This window comes from Mastomys coucha, unplaced genomic scaffold (assembly GCF_008632895.1).
Source record: "Mastomys coucha isolate ucsf_1 unplaced genomic scaffold, UCSF_Mcou_1 pScaffold7, whole genome shotgun sequence".
Lineage (NCBI taxonomy): Eukaryota > Metazoa > Chordata > Mammalia > Rodentia > Muridae > Mastomys > Mastomys coucha.
Window position 1 is genome coordinate 42632519 of NW_022196913.1, and position 15388 is coordinate 42647906.

Below are 15388 nucleotides of genomic sequence, written 5' to 3' on the forward strand. Positions count from 1 at the left end.
GAGCTCTGATTTGTCAACTGTTTCTTTTCCAATACTATACGGATCAAATAGCTACCTACTTTCTGGGTTGACAAAGAGATAGTCGGTGATGTTATGTCTCGTCTCACGTCCTCTTGTGTCTCATCTGTGTCCCATCCATGTCTGTTCCCCCTTCCTAATCAAACACAAGATTCATCTACATCACAATGTCTTTGTACTGGGGTAAGTCTCATAACAAGTAAAATTCCAGTTGGAGAGAAAGATAGTAACATAGTGGAAAGTGGCTTTGTAGATAAGGATGCAAAGTATTTTAACTATTAATGGGCAGAGGACCTAAAAGGATTTCTTCAAACGGTATATAAAGAAGGCCACCAAGTATATAGGACACGTGACATCAGTTGTCAGGGAACTAGGAAGCAGAAACTCTGGTAGATCTTAAGGCCTACTAGAATGGCCACTAAAAAAGCAGAAGATTCACAAGGCCTAGGCTGTTCTAATCTCTGTGGACTGCTGACAGGAACATAAAATAGTGTGGCTGTATGGAAACCATGGCAGTACCTACTAGTAAAAACAATTACCCTATGACATACAATCTGCTGCGTGTATGCTAAGACTGAATGTGAGGTCCTAGGGGTATTTGTATATACATGTTCACAGCATAGTCAGGAGCTCCAGGGTGGGAACAACTGAGGTACCCACAGCTGGATGAGTAGGTAGCAAGATACATACAATATACATACAACATAAACTAAAATACTATTTGTCCTTACAAAGGAAGGAAACTCTGATACATGATAAAAACCTTCAGGGTATTTCACGTGCACACGTGTGCATGTGCACACCCACACATACACACACATACATACATGCACAAGCACACACACGCACACAAAGAGTTCATGAATACCAGGCACTTAGGATACTCAAATTCAGAAACAGGAAAGAGAATGGTGGTTACCATGAGGAGAGACTATGCCAAGGACAGGGCAGGGTGACCTGGCAGTGGCTGGGAGTCATTAGATGAGCACACAGCATTTTCTGAGGTGGATGCAGAATGGTGCTACAGGCCAACTACACTGCACTGTGAATGTGCTCAACATGGTATATATGGAGCTACATACTTAAACTTTTCTCTGGTTGAACTTTTAGTAGTCATATCCACAAAATCATTGGCCTACCCAAGGGAGCTGGCTATAGCCTGTTCTGGGAATTTGAGTTTCAGCTCTTAGCTTTGCTCTTTGATGCATTTTGAGTTAATCTTTGTGTGTGTTATAAGCTGATTTCCTACTCTTCACATGTGCTTTGCAAATTGTTCTTTGGTGAGAAAACATCCCGCCATACATGGTGGGGTTGTTTCTGAGCCTAGTCTCTCTGTGGCTTCTGTCTATCGTCATGCCAATGCCACTGCTTTAATTACTGGAGAATTATAATAAAAGTTCAAAGTCAGAAAGTATTTGTTCTATAATAAAAAATTGAATTCAGAGAGCAAAAACAAAAACAAAAAACAAAAAGTATTTTAACAAGCGAGAAAAATGTGCCCGCTGCTCAAGCTTGGTAGGCACCACACAGATAATAACATAACCAACAGCAGGTTGACTTACCAGGGATGACCCTGACTCTGGAATCATGGTCACAGGAACTGCATTTTAGCTCCTATTAGCTTTCTTGTGCTTGGAGTTTGCCCTCTAAGGAAAATGGCTTATGTGACCCGCAGGGGAAAAGTCCTAAGAAGTCTTCTTTTGAGGCAGCAAACCATAGCAGAGAGATGCTGTTGAATTGCTAAGTACAGACTGGGAGTGGCAGCCTGGGCCTGTGATGCCAGAACTGGGAGGCTGAGGCAGGAGGAGGTTCAAAGGTTCAAGAGCAGCCTGGGTTATAGAAGACGACTGTCTCCCAAATCCCCAACCTAACCCCTAAAAGCAAAAGCAAACGTTGATTAGTATAGTGAACCGGACTTAAGGATTTTTATAAACTTATCTCCATTGTTTAAAAAAAGATTGTATGAAACTGCATTTTTTTCTCAATCCTTATTTAAAATTAATTTGTGTGTGTGTGTGTGTGTGTGTGTGTGTGTGTGTGCGTGTATGCAGTGTGCACACCTATGCATGTTAGAGGAGGCCATTCTGAGTCTTTCCTGGGTGCCACTATGTTCCTACCTTAATGATAATGGACTGAATCTCTGAGCCTGTAAGCCAGCCCCAATTAAATGTTGTCCTTATAAGAATTGTCTTGGTCATGATGTCTGTTCACAGCACTAAAACCCTACTTAAGATAGAGAATGATTCATTTGGTAAAGTACTTGCTGTAACAACATGAAGACTTGAATACAAATCTATAGCATGTAAAGTTGCATGTAAAGCAACAGCAATGGCTACAATCCTGGAATTAGGGAGGTGGAGGTAGGAAGATCCCTGGAGGCAGATTCCTGGAGCATACTGGACAGCCAGCCTAGCTTTATGGGTGAGTTTCAGGTTCAGTGAGACTCAACCTTGTCTCAAAAATAAGGTGGATAACGATTGAAGACAACATCTCTGGCCTCCAAACACACGTATCTACTGTATTAGTTACCACTGCTATTATAAAATACCACGGTCAAAAGCAACTTATGGAAGAAAGACTTTAAATTGGCTTATGGTTCCAGAGGATGAGTCCATAATGGTGAAGAAGGCATGGCAGCAGGCTGCTGGAGCAGGAAGCTGAGAAATTACATTCCAACCGCAGTCATGAAGCTGAGAAAGAAACCTGGGAGTCAGGTGACACTATACATTCTCAAAGCCTGCCCCCAGTGCTATACTTCCTCCAGCCAGGCCACACCTCCTAAAGGTTCCATAACCTCCCCAAACAGTGCTACCAACTGGGAACCAAATGTTCAAATACCTATGAAGTGGGAATTTCTGGTTTTGTTGGAGACTCAGTTGTGTCATGTGATGTTTTTCTGGAAACTGTCTTATGAGAGGATGTTTTGCTGAGAACAGACACATGATGTTTTTCTCAAAGCTCTCTGGTAAAAGGGCACATGTGATTTTTGCTAAAGTAGATGCTTGATAGGGTGTGTGGTGTTTGCAAAGAGTATAAGTGTAACCCAATAGACAGTGGACAATGCTCTGGCATTGATTCACCTTGCTGGTCGTCACTGATGTTCACTTGTCATGACTTCATAGAGAGAAACACACCACAGAACTTTTGTTGGTCTATGTCTTGCTGCTTCAGTAGACTTGTACCAATTGGTGGAATCTTGAAGTTTCTTCTAGGTCAAGCCATTGTCATTGATTGATGTTTGGTGTTTTGCTATTAGATTGGACTGTTGACAACAAAGACTGGAATTGCCCCAAAGAACTACTTCTAAACAGGTCTATGTTCCTGTCATGGTTTGAATATGTTTGGCCTAGGGAGTGGCACTATTTGGAGGTGTGGCCTTGTTGGAATAGGTGTGTCACTTTGGGTATGGGCTTTAAGACCCTCATCCTAGCCACCTGGAAGTCAATCTTCTACTAGCAGCCTTCAGATAAAGATGTAGAACTCTCAGCTCTCCCTGCACCATGCCTGCCTGGATGCTGCTATGATATCACACACACACACACACACACACACACACACACACACACACACACTTACACATGCACACACACATGCACATGTATACACACTCATATGCACATATACACACACTCCCACACACACACATGCACATTCAAATCCACACATGGAAAGTAATAATTCCTTTCCCATCTGAGGTATGCCATGCTATTTCTCCTTACCCTCTTTTCAACTGTAGTAATTTTATTTCTCAAGCTTGTGTTAGAAAGGAGTGACATTGGAAATGGTTGGGAAAGATCAAGGGAGAAGAGGAGAAGGAACGAAGGTGTTTTCCCCCATTAAAACTTAGGAAAAATGAAGATATTGAAATTTTTTCTGTCTCTAGGAGAAGCATTCTTCTCTGACTTTAGGAGAAGAGAAGAGAGAACAGAGATAGGTCCTGATTTACCTTAAAGTGATGGAGTCAGGGGTATGCCACTCTGAGTATTAGGAATGCCTACTTGCCCATCCACAGAAGGACTTTCTCTGAGTTTCACAAATATCCTGTTTTCCCAGTGTCCTTAGACTCACTTAAGAATGAAAGCTTCCATGTTGTAACAGAAAATAAAAGAATTTTCACACATCCATGAACTGTAATAAAGAATAACAGCCAGGCCTGACAGCCGATGCCTGTACAGAGCTACTAAGATGCCAAAGGGGAGGGACTGAGAGTTTGGAGCCTGCCTGGATGTGGTGGTTTGAATACGCTTTGCCCAGGGAATGGCACTATTAGGTACGGCCTTGTTGGAGGAAGTGTCACTGTGGGGGTGGGCTTTGAGATCCTCCTTTTAGCCACCTGGAACACAGTCTGCTCCTGGCTTCCTTTGGATGAAGATATAGAACTCTCAGCTCCTCCAGCACCATGCCTGCCTGGCTGCTACTGTGCTTCCTGCCATGATGATAGTGGACCAAACCACAGAATCCGTAAGCCAGCCTCAATTAAATGTCCTTTATAAGAGTTGCCTTGACCGTGGTGTCTCTTCATAGCAATGGAACCCTAACTAAGATACCTGGCTTCAGAGTGAGTTCTGGAAAACTGGAAAATTCAGTGAGATCTCATCTTAAAAAACAAAACAAAACAACCTCCCCCCCCCCAAAAAAAAAGCAACAGAGATGGATGTATAGCTGAGTGGTGGGGTGCTTGCTTGGCATGCAGGAAGCTGTAGGTTCAAACCCCAGGATCAAACAGAAAACAAAGCATTTCATTAAAATCAGAAGGGCATACACGTCTCTAGTTACAAGAGGATGGGAATAAAGTAACTTAGTAGTAAGGAATTATAGAAGGTGGCTCTATACGCTTTGATCTGGAATCTGTGTTTACTAACCCTTGGAGATCCTTGCCCCCAGTTGGTTTTTGATCTATCAATAAAGTTGCCAGTAGCCAATGACTGAGCAAGGGGCGGGATACTGAGAGTTGCTAAGGGAATCAGGAGGACTGGGAGAGAGAAGAAGGGGACACACTAGCAGAGGAGATAAAGCCAACCAGCAATGTGAGTTTCTGGGTAAGTGGCCTCTGGCCACTTCAACGACTGGTCCTGGGGTAGCAGGGGAAGATTTAGGAGTGCACAGCCATTGAATTAGCAAAGGGATTTTAAGAATAACTGACGTGTATATGTGTGTGTGTGTGTATTTGAATTTTCCATTGAATTTTCCATTCGCAGATCCAAGATAGCTGCAGGGTGTGTTCGTATGTGTGACTTGCTAGGAACTCAAAGCCTACACCCTACAGGGAATCATTATTATGAGCCCGGGCTTGAAGCTTGCTTGTTTGATTGCTCACCTAGCTTGTGCTAAGTCGTGGATTTAATCCCCAGAACTACTAAAAAACTAGGCGTGGTGCTGAGCTGCCACCAGTGCCTATAGTTCCAACACTTACAATATGTAGGCTGGAGAACCAACATTTTCTTCACCTACATAGTATATTTGAGGCCAGTCTGGGATACAGAAAACTCTTTTTAAAAAAGCCCAAACAATCTGAAAACTATTACCATGGGTTTCATATGCACAAAGTATCTTTGGTCAGTTGTGAGTAGAACTGCCATGTGATCTAGCAATTTCTCTTCTGGTATTGACTCAAAAGAACCAAAGCCATACCTGCATTCCTATGTTCATCAAAGTATTAACACATTAGCCAAGAAGTAAAAATAGCCTAAGTGCCCGTCAAGTGAGTGGGTAAAGAAAATGTTACGTATACATACGAGGGAACATTAGTCAGCCATAAGGAATAATATAACCTGTCAAATGCTGTAACATATATTTATCTGGGAGGGATTGTTAGAATAAGCTAGTCACAGAGGAAAAGAAGTGCACCTGATTTATTTTTCATGATGTATTCAATGTAGTCAAACTCAGAAACCAAAAGTAGAATGTCGGCTTCTGGGGACTTGCAGAAAGGGAGGAAGTTGAGAAGTGTCATTCAGTGAACCCAGAGTTTCAGTCATGAAAGAGTCTGGAGATCTGCTGTACATCCTCTGTGCAGTTAGCAGCGCTGTATCACAAGAGATTTCACAAGCTATTCGTGGTGGCACATACCTGCAATCCCAGCCCCTGAGACATGGAGGCAGGAAGATTACAGAGGCCAGCCTGGGCTTCACGGTGAGTTTGAGGGCATCCTGGGCTATCTACCAGCACCTTATATCAGGAAACAACAAATTAGCAAAAATCTCATGCAATGTGGTTTTTGCCTGAGTCACTCTCACTGGTGATCTATTTGCCTCATGAGTTGTTTTTATGCTTACATTTAATCGCATGTTATAATGGTGTGTATGTTTTCTTTTCTTTCTTTTTTTTTTTAAAAAGATTTATTTATTTTATATATGTGAGTACACTTAAGAGGGCATCGGATCCTCTTACAGATGGTTGTGAGCTACTATGTGGTTGCTGGGAATTGAACACAGGACCTCTGGAAAAGCAGTCAGTGCTCTTAACTGCATCCCTCCAGCCTCTTTTCTTTCTTTTCTTTAATTGCTCACAGGTATTTATTCACTAATGGGTGATACTTTTCTTTCCCTTTCTCAGGCTCCCCCTCTCAGTGAGGGTTCCACCAAGCTCGGTATCATCCTGGCAGGGGAAGGTCCTGGTTGCCAGGAACCTGGTTTGGAGAAGGACCTTATCCATTTCTGGGAGTTGTTGTTGGGACGGGGACAGGGACGGGGAAGGGGAAGGGGAAGGGGAAGGGGAAGGGGAAGGGGAAGGGGAAGGGGAAGGGGAAGGGGAAGGGGAAGGGGAAGGGGAAGGGGAAGGACAAAGGTCATCATAACTCAGAGCACTATGATATCCCCAACTAGGAATGCAGGGTAGGAAGGACTGGGGGTATCTCCCAGCCTCAGCAGCCTGAGGGCCTCAGGAATCAGGCTCTGAGGATAACACCAGAGAGGCAACTCTAGGCAAAGGGGGAATGCAGTAGGGGTAGTCATTGTGTAGGCTGAGTAGGGAGATGTGGGTGGCCATGTTCTCCTCAGACAGGAACTGCTTGTGCAAGGGTTCCCTGGTGTCCAGGCCTCAAGTCAGGATCATTACGGCTTAGGGTCCAGCAGGTTGCATGTTTTCTTATAATTTCTTCTTCCCTACCTTATTTTTGCCTTAGATTTTGTTAGAATTGAACTATATACACTGGGGATCTTGGGAAACCAACACACACCAATACCAGCTGCTTATGATAATTTTATGTAGTTGTAATTTTTCCAGAATTAACTAATAGTGTATCTGAGCCCTTGATGGAAGTGGGTTTCTAGATACATTTTACCATAAAAAAACCATGAAAGCAAGCAGGGGATCTTTTAATGATTTTTTTTTATGGTTGGTTACCCCTTCCCTGCTTGTATTTACAACTAATTTTCAGAAATAATTTTGGTACTTTAATATGATCATATAAGGTCAGGAGACTAACCTGAAAACACCAGCTTATAAGAGTGAAATATCAAGACCCTTAAAGTTATTCCAGGTCTTAAAAATATACATTTTCAACTGATGTGATTTATTTTTTATTTTTTTAGTAGTTCATGCTTTAATGAAAGCTATCTTCTTCTCCATAGAAGACTAACAGCTTTATTTTATAATATTAAGAAGGTCTTTGCTAGTTCTGTGGCACAGGTCTGTAGTTATAGCAACCTGGGAAACTGAGGCAGGAGGATCTCAAGTGCAAGATCTATACAGTGAGTTCCAGTTACCCAAGCAAATTGGTAAGATGCTGTTTCAAAACAAAGAGCACAAATTAAGGACTGAAAAGATGGGGTAGTCAGTGAAGTACTTGCTGCTTAAGGTTGGAGAACTGGGTTCTGCTCTCTGGTACCCACATAAAAGCTGGGTCTTGTGGTTCTCACCTATAATTCCAGTACAGGAAAGGTGGCAAGAGTGGGGTCTTTGGGGCTTGCTGGCCAGACAGTCTTTGTCAGTGAGCTGTAGGCTCAGTGAGAGACTTAGCAAACCAGGTAGAAGACACCCAACATCAGCCTCTTCGTACCCCTGCTCTGTACATGCATGTCCACATGCACATGTGCACATAAACAAGATATAAGTTGAAGAACAATTAATAAGGGTGCTTGGTATCAACCTCTGTTCTCCACACACATGTATATACAAGCAAATATATATGTATATGTACATGTACACGCATACTCACATGCACACACACACAAAGTGTAAAACTATCTGCGAATATAGCTCAGTGGCAGTGCTGTCCCAGCAGTCAGAAAGTCCTGGTTAAGTCCCTATTACAGAAAGAGGAAGAAAGAAAGAAAGAAAGAAAGAAAGAAAGAAAGAAAAAAAAAGAAAGAAAGAAAGAAGAGGAGAAAAGAAAGGAGGGAGGGAGGAAGGAAGGAAGGAAGAAAGGAAGGACAGACAGATTTGTTAACAGATTCACTTTCTGTTACTGTGACAAAATACCCAGACTTGAAGCAACTTAGGGAAGCAAAGGGTTTATCTAACTTGTAATTCCAATCTATTGTGGGGAATTCAGGGTAGAAAGTCACATTCACAGTCAAGAGCAAAGAATGTACCTGTGGGGCCTGCTTGCTACATGCAACTTTCTTATGTGTACAGTTCAGGCCCCCTGTTTGGAGAATGGTGTCACCCATGGTGGACTGAGTCTTTCTGTATCAATTAACAGACAAGATAATCCTGACAGGCATGCATCGTAAAGAAAATTACTCAACTGAGACTTTCTTCCCAAGTGACTCAAAGTTATGGCAAGTTAACTCTGACTGAGAACTTGGGAGGCCAGGAGCTCCTGGCCCTAGTTTTGTAAGGTTTCCTCTTCTTTTTTTTTTCTTTTTTTCTGAGACAGGGTTTATCTGTGTAGCCCTGGCTGTCCTGGTACTCACTTTGTAGACCAGGCTGGCCTCAAACTCGGTGGTGGTGCACGCCTTTAATGCCAGCACTTGGGAGGCAGAGGCAGGAGGTTTTCTCTTCTTTAAGAAATAATTTTTTCTCCTTAGAGGCTCTGACAGTACCTGACTAATACAGATGCAGAGGCTCACAGACATCCATTGAACTGAGTACAGGGTCCCCAGTGAAGGAGTTAGAGAAAGGACCCAAGGAACTGAAGGGTTTGCAGCCCCTTAGGACGAACAACAATATGAACTAACTAGTACCCTCAGAGCTCCCAGGGTCTCAACCACCAACCAAGGACTGCACATGGAGGGGTCTGATTGTTCTGGCAGCATGTGGATTGCAAAGTTGATCATCAATAGGAGGAGAGGACCTTGGTCCTGTGAAGGTTCTGTGCCCCAGTGTAGGGGAATGCCAGGGCCAATAAGTGGGAGAAGATGGGGTGGCAGGCCTGGGGAGAGGGGAGGCAACAGGGGTTTGCTTTTGTTGTTTTTGTTTATTTCTTTGTTTTTTGGAGGGGAAACTGGGAAAGGAGAAATTTACATGTAAGTAAAGAAAATATCTAATAAAAAAAAAGAAATAATTTTTATCATCTTTTAAAAAGTCCAACTCTTCTAAGTATTCTAAGGAGAAGACATTGAGTAAGGCTGGAATGAAGTATCTGTGGAGAGCTTCACAAGTCACCTTAGCAGGACCCAGGGCTGATCCCCTGTCTCTTTCAAATGTCCTGGAGTGTCATTGAGCCTTACTTCCCACTAAGCTAGAGTATTGGAATCTGTGCCAGGACCCAGAAAGCCCAGGATATCTCTTGGCAGTTACTGTCACCCTGCTTCTTTATTTGTCACTAAGAACTGCCATAACAGGACATCATAGACTGGGTTGAGAGGTGGTGGGTTACACCCCAGGAATTTATAAGCCACAGTCTGAAGTAAAAAGATCAGAAGTGGCAGGTGACTGACTGGGTGCTGAGAGCTCTTCCTGGGTCAGGGCTATCTTCATGCTGTGTCCTCAGATGGCCTTTCCTCCATAGTGCACTTGGAGAGAGATCTTGAATCCCTTCCTTTTCTTATTAGGGCCCTAGTCCCATCCTCGGGATCCACCCTCATGACCTCATCTAACCCCAATTACTTCTCCAAAGCCCCACCTTGAAATATCACACCAGGGACTAAGACTTCAGAGTTTTGGAGGGACACCCTTCAGTCTAGAACCACTTTTCTTGCTACCTCTTCTGTGGAAGAAAATCCAAATGTTGGTGTTTCTGGAACACTTTCAGGAAAATAGTTGGCTTGTTAGAATCTTGGCTTACATATCTAAAGTGATTCTTATCAGTGATTTCTTGGGAATGTCAATATTTATCTAGATAATAAGTGTCCATCATAAAAGATTAAGTCTACTTGATCCCTTAGATGTAAGATTTCCCCTGAGGTGCACAGTGACTTCTAGTAATTATTATGGTTTGGGGAGAAGGTCTTGCTATGAAGCAAAGACCTGTCTGGAAACCAGGATCCTTCTGAACTTCTGCTTCCCAAATACTGAGCTTCCAGATGTATTTTGTTATCATTTTTCATTAATATGTTACTGCTATAAGCACACATTCTTCTAGCCTTCACACTTCCTTTAACTTGTCTGGTCTACTTAGTACTGGAGAAGGAGCTCTAATCTAGGTGGTTCAGAATCTGTCTAGATGCCTGGGTATCTAGAAGTCTGGCTGCTCAGGGTGTGGAGGCTCTGGCTCTGGAGCCTGCACACCCAAACTATCAGTCTTTGTACCTTTTAAAAAAAAACATCCCTTCCCAGGCTAGAGAGATGGCTTGGTGGCTAAGAGCATTGACTGCACGTCCAGAGGTCCTGAGTTCAATTCCCAGCAACCACATGGTGGCTCATTACCATCTGTAATGAGATCCGATGCCTTCTGGTATGTTTAAAAGGAGCAATAGTGTATTCGCATACATACAATAAATAAATCTTTAAAAATATGCTTAAAAAAAGAAACCCCTTCCCTATTGTGGTGATTTGAATAGGAATGGCTCCCATAGGCTCATATATTTGAACCCTTAGACATCAGTGTCACTATTTGAGAACAATTAGAAGGCTTAGGAGGTGTGGCCTTGTGGGAGTAAGGTGTGGCTTTATGGAGTGTGTCACTGGATCAAAAGCTCACACCAGGCCAATCATGTCTGTCTCTCTGTCTGTGGATCATGATGGATCTCAACTGCTTTTTAGTACCATGCCTGCCATATGTGGTGCTCCCTGCCATAATGATAAAGAACTAAGTCTCTGGAACTGTAAGCAAGCGTCCAGTTGAATGCTTTCTTTATAAGAGTTGCCTTGGTCATAGTGCCCTTTTACAACAATAGAACAGTAACTAAGACACCTCTGTATAGTTGGGAAGGAGAGAGGGAGAGAGGTGTCCCATCTGTTCTAATTAAAGTTCTCAGAGAAAGTTTCCATACTTTCTACCCCAGGTCCCACTTCCTTCATAGCTGGTCTCAATCTCGAACACTGTTCTTTATCTGTATGTATGAAGAGTGTTTATTCCTGTTCATGTTCCTATTCATGTATGTGAGCTAATGTTGATTGAAAGAATCGTTATCTAATACCAGTCAACTTAGGAAAAGGACAAGTATATAGATGTCCTGTTATGGTTTGAATGTAAAATGTACTCCATAGGCTCATCATGAATTTTAACACGTTGGTCCCCAGCTGGTGGCACTGGCTTTGAAGGTTGTGGAGCCTTTAGAAGGTAGAGTAAGTGGGTCACTGGAGGCATGTCTTAAGGTTCCCTTCAGGTCTCTGCTTCTTATTTCATGGAGATGAAAAGAGGTGAGGAGCTCCAGCTGTACCTGCCCTCTGCCATGGGGTTGCCATGCCTCCCCCACTGGCATGGACTCATTGTCTAACTGTAAGCCAAAATAAAGCTTTCCTCCCTTAGGTTGCTTCTTCCTGGTATTTCATCTCAGTGATGAGGAAGCAATTGGTACCAAGAGTAGGTGAAGTCTAAGTTCTGGTGGAGACTCCAGGATACTGGAGATGCCAGAATCAGGGGGTGCTTGCTGCAGGCACCAAGTAGAACCCCAGAGAAAGGTCATGTGCTCAGTAGATAATGGAACTGGAAAAGTGTATCTCCCCGTGCCTATTGGAGCCCAGATGATGCCACCATAAGCCCCAGATATTGGACAGGAACCTGCAAGGTTTGCTTGCCCTGATGGGCATGGGACTTGCCCAGCCATCTTTCCTTTCTGTCCTCCTCTTAATCCCTTTTAGAACAGGATTGTTTCCTTTGTTTTTAGAACAGGACTGCATATTGGGAATATGAATTTGTATTTTTATCTTATTTATAAATAAGCACAGTTAAGAAGTCTTAGGATAACTGAGAAGCTGACTCAGATGGATGCAGAGACCCCAGCCAAACAGTGGATGGAGCCTGGGAACTCGTACGAAAGAGTTTGGGGGAAGGATTGAGGGCCCCAAAAGGGAAAGGAACTCCACAGGAAAACCAACAGAGTCAACCAGTCTGGATCCTTGGGGCTCTCAGAGACTGAACCACTAAGCAAAGAACATATATGGACTGGACCTAGACTTCCCGCAGTCCATATACATACATACATGAGGTATAGCTTGGTCTTTATGTGGGTCCCGAAAAGCTGGAGCAGGGGCTATCCTTAAAGCTGTTGACTTTCTGTGAGATGTTCTTCTAGCTGGGTTGCCTTGTTTGGCCTCAGTGGGAGAGGATGCACCTAGCCCTGTAGAGATTTGATGGGCTAGGGTCAGGGGATCCGAGGGTGGGGTCGGGTGAGTTTCACACTCTCAGAGGAGAAAGGGAGGGGTGGGTGAAGGAGTATGTGGGGAAGATTGTGGGGAGGGATAATGGGGTGGGACAGTAACTGGGGTGTAAAGTGTATAAAAATCATGAAAAAAATTTACTGATATTTTCTTTTAATTAAAAAAAAAGTCTTAGGGTGGACTTTGACATTTCTGACTAGCATGAAGATAGTTAAGACTCTGGTGACTTTTGAAATAGGATGGGATGTATTTTGTACTGTGAGATAGCCATGAGCCTATAAGAGCTAGGAATAGACTATTGTGATTTGAATATAAAAGCCTCCCATAGGCGCATGTAATCGAACACTTGGCTCACAGCTGTTGTTGCTACTGCTTTGAGAAGTCTTGAAACCATTAAAGGGTGGTACTTCCCTGGAGTACAAAATACATCTCATTACAGCCTACCTTGCACAGCTTTACAGGTAGTCCTACCCTCCTTCATAAAAATCTCAGTGAGCCAGACTAGAAGAAACACCCCAGGCCTCAGGGGTGAGCAAGTGTAGGTGGGTTTTGCTCCCAAGCTCTCAAGAATTCTTCAGACATTGCTTTTGTGACTACTGTCCAGTTTCAGAGCTTGTTATGACACATCCCTGGACAACTTACAAAGGCGTTGTTATATCTTGCTTACCAGTGTGACTCGAAGCACTGTGTAATTTGCTGAATTATGTTGCCGAATGTCTAGCAGAAAGAAAGATTAGCAATCCCCTCACAGTTCCAGAGTTCTAAGTCCTACTTAAAATAGAAGACCGCTCAACTTTGATTTCAAATTATTTCCCCATGGATCTGTAGGCAATAGCATGCATGTCCATTACTCAGCCATACTCGAAGGCTGTTGTTCCCTCGGATGCTAAAAATGGCTTGCCAGTACACTGTTTGCTCGGGTTATTGGATCAATTTCATAAATGAAGACCATGTTTTCTCATATCTGACTGGAGAAAAGTTTTGGGTTTCTCCCTTCTCTCCATTATGTGGGTTATTTTAGTTTGGGCATCCATGGTGAGTCTGACAACTCTTTGAAGATAATGGTTTATCTTAAAATTAATGTCAACTTTTCATTCTACTCGGTTATATCTGTATACTACATAAGCAATGTTTTAAATTACTTTCTATTGAAGAAAAGTAGATTTTCTGAAAAGATACATCATATTTATCTTATTTTCCAATTATCCTGTAGTTTTGTGTAATTCTTGGCAATGGGTTTGAGAGCCCAGTCACTTGGAATTACAGTCCTCACTACCCTCCCTCCCCGTCTCCAGTCTTCCAGAGCAACTTTGAGAATTCAAGCTTTATAAAACTGAGGGCCCAGCCTCATCTAGACCATAGAGTATTGTGAATGGCAAAGAACTTTTCAGACAAGCCCAATGATCCAAGTTTATAGTGACAACCTTTGGCGTATACAACACCCATACCGCTTTTTAACAGCTCCCTCACATCATGTTCTGGCTGGCCTCCTGAGAGCCATTGAGTCACCCAGCTGAATGCAGCACCACCATCCTGGTCAGCTTTGAATATGACTCTACAAAGCCAGAGGGTGGAGAGGCTGTATTGGGTGTGTGCACGAGTCAGGACATCCCTAAGCCTCTGAATCTGGTGGATGTTTTTCTGCCCAGTGTCCATTTACTCTTTCTGTGTCAGCACCCCTCTGGGACCTAACAATGATGCTCATTCATCTTTCTCCTCAGGTGGCTTTGACTCCTTTGGGGTATGAAGCATATGGCTCAGGTCTAGGCAGCCACGTTCTTGTTCTCTGTATCAGGGACCAACTGTGATACAGTCAGAGCAAATAAAGTGTAATCCTACTCAGCTTGAAATCAAGGAGACACATTGCCTAAAGCCTCTGCAGGGACTTTTACCCCAGGAGGAACTTTGTCTAAAAATAAAGACAAGACAGACTAGGCTATGGCTAAGAGGTTGGGATAGGAACAGAAAATGTCCTGGTGACACTGGTTAGTGTCTCCAGTAAACTGTACTGGAGAGTAATACCACCTTGAGCTTTTCAGTTATTTAGCTAATCTCTCTCCCCTCTCCTTCTTTCCCTCTGTCTTCCTGTCCCTTTTTTCCTCCCTCCCTCTTCTTTTCCTTCTCCATCTTCTTCTCCCTCCCTCCTTTCCCCTTCCTTCCTCCCTCCCTCTTCTTTTCCTTCTCCATCTTCCTCTCCTTCCCTTCCTCCCTCCCTGCTGCCCTCCTCTTTCCTTCCCTCCTTCCCTCCCTCTTTCCCTCTCTCCTTCCCTCCCTCTTCCCCTCCCTCCTTTCTCTCCCCCTCCCTCTCCACCTTCCTTTCCGTCCTTCCCTTCTCATTTCCTGGATAATTGGAGGTTTTGTTCTTTGGAACAAAACAGTTTTCAGTTAGATGTTCTGTGTATGCGGGCATTGCTTCCACGGGTCAGGAAGAAAAGCTGACAGTGGAGAGGCAGTCACAGTCATCCAGATGGTTAGTCAAAATGTAGGGCCTGTCGTTTCTACATCATGGCATGTTTTGTATTGGTGAACACTACGAGCTATTTCCCATTATTGCCAGTCTCAGCTGATGGCTTTAGGGAGAGGATCTTGTTTGCTTCCATCTTTGTATACTGCATATATTAGTAATTAAATCTAGGTCTTTTGGAAAAAGTGGTTGAGAGTATTTTAAGTTCGTATAGTGCTTCATAAGTGTGTGTGTGTGTGTGTGTGTGTGCGAGAGAGA

General features: G+C 43.3%; 1 pseudogene; it reads right to left on the reverse strand.

The window, feature by feature from the left end:
• Nucleotides 1-6815: 6815 nt before the first annotated feature.
• On the reverse strand, nt 6816-7005 carry LOC116082307 (annotated as a pseudogene).
• Nucleotides 7006-15388: the final 8383 nt, after the last annotated feature.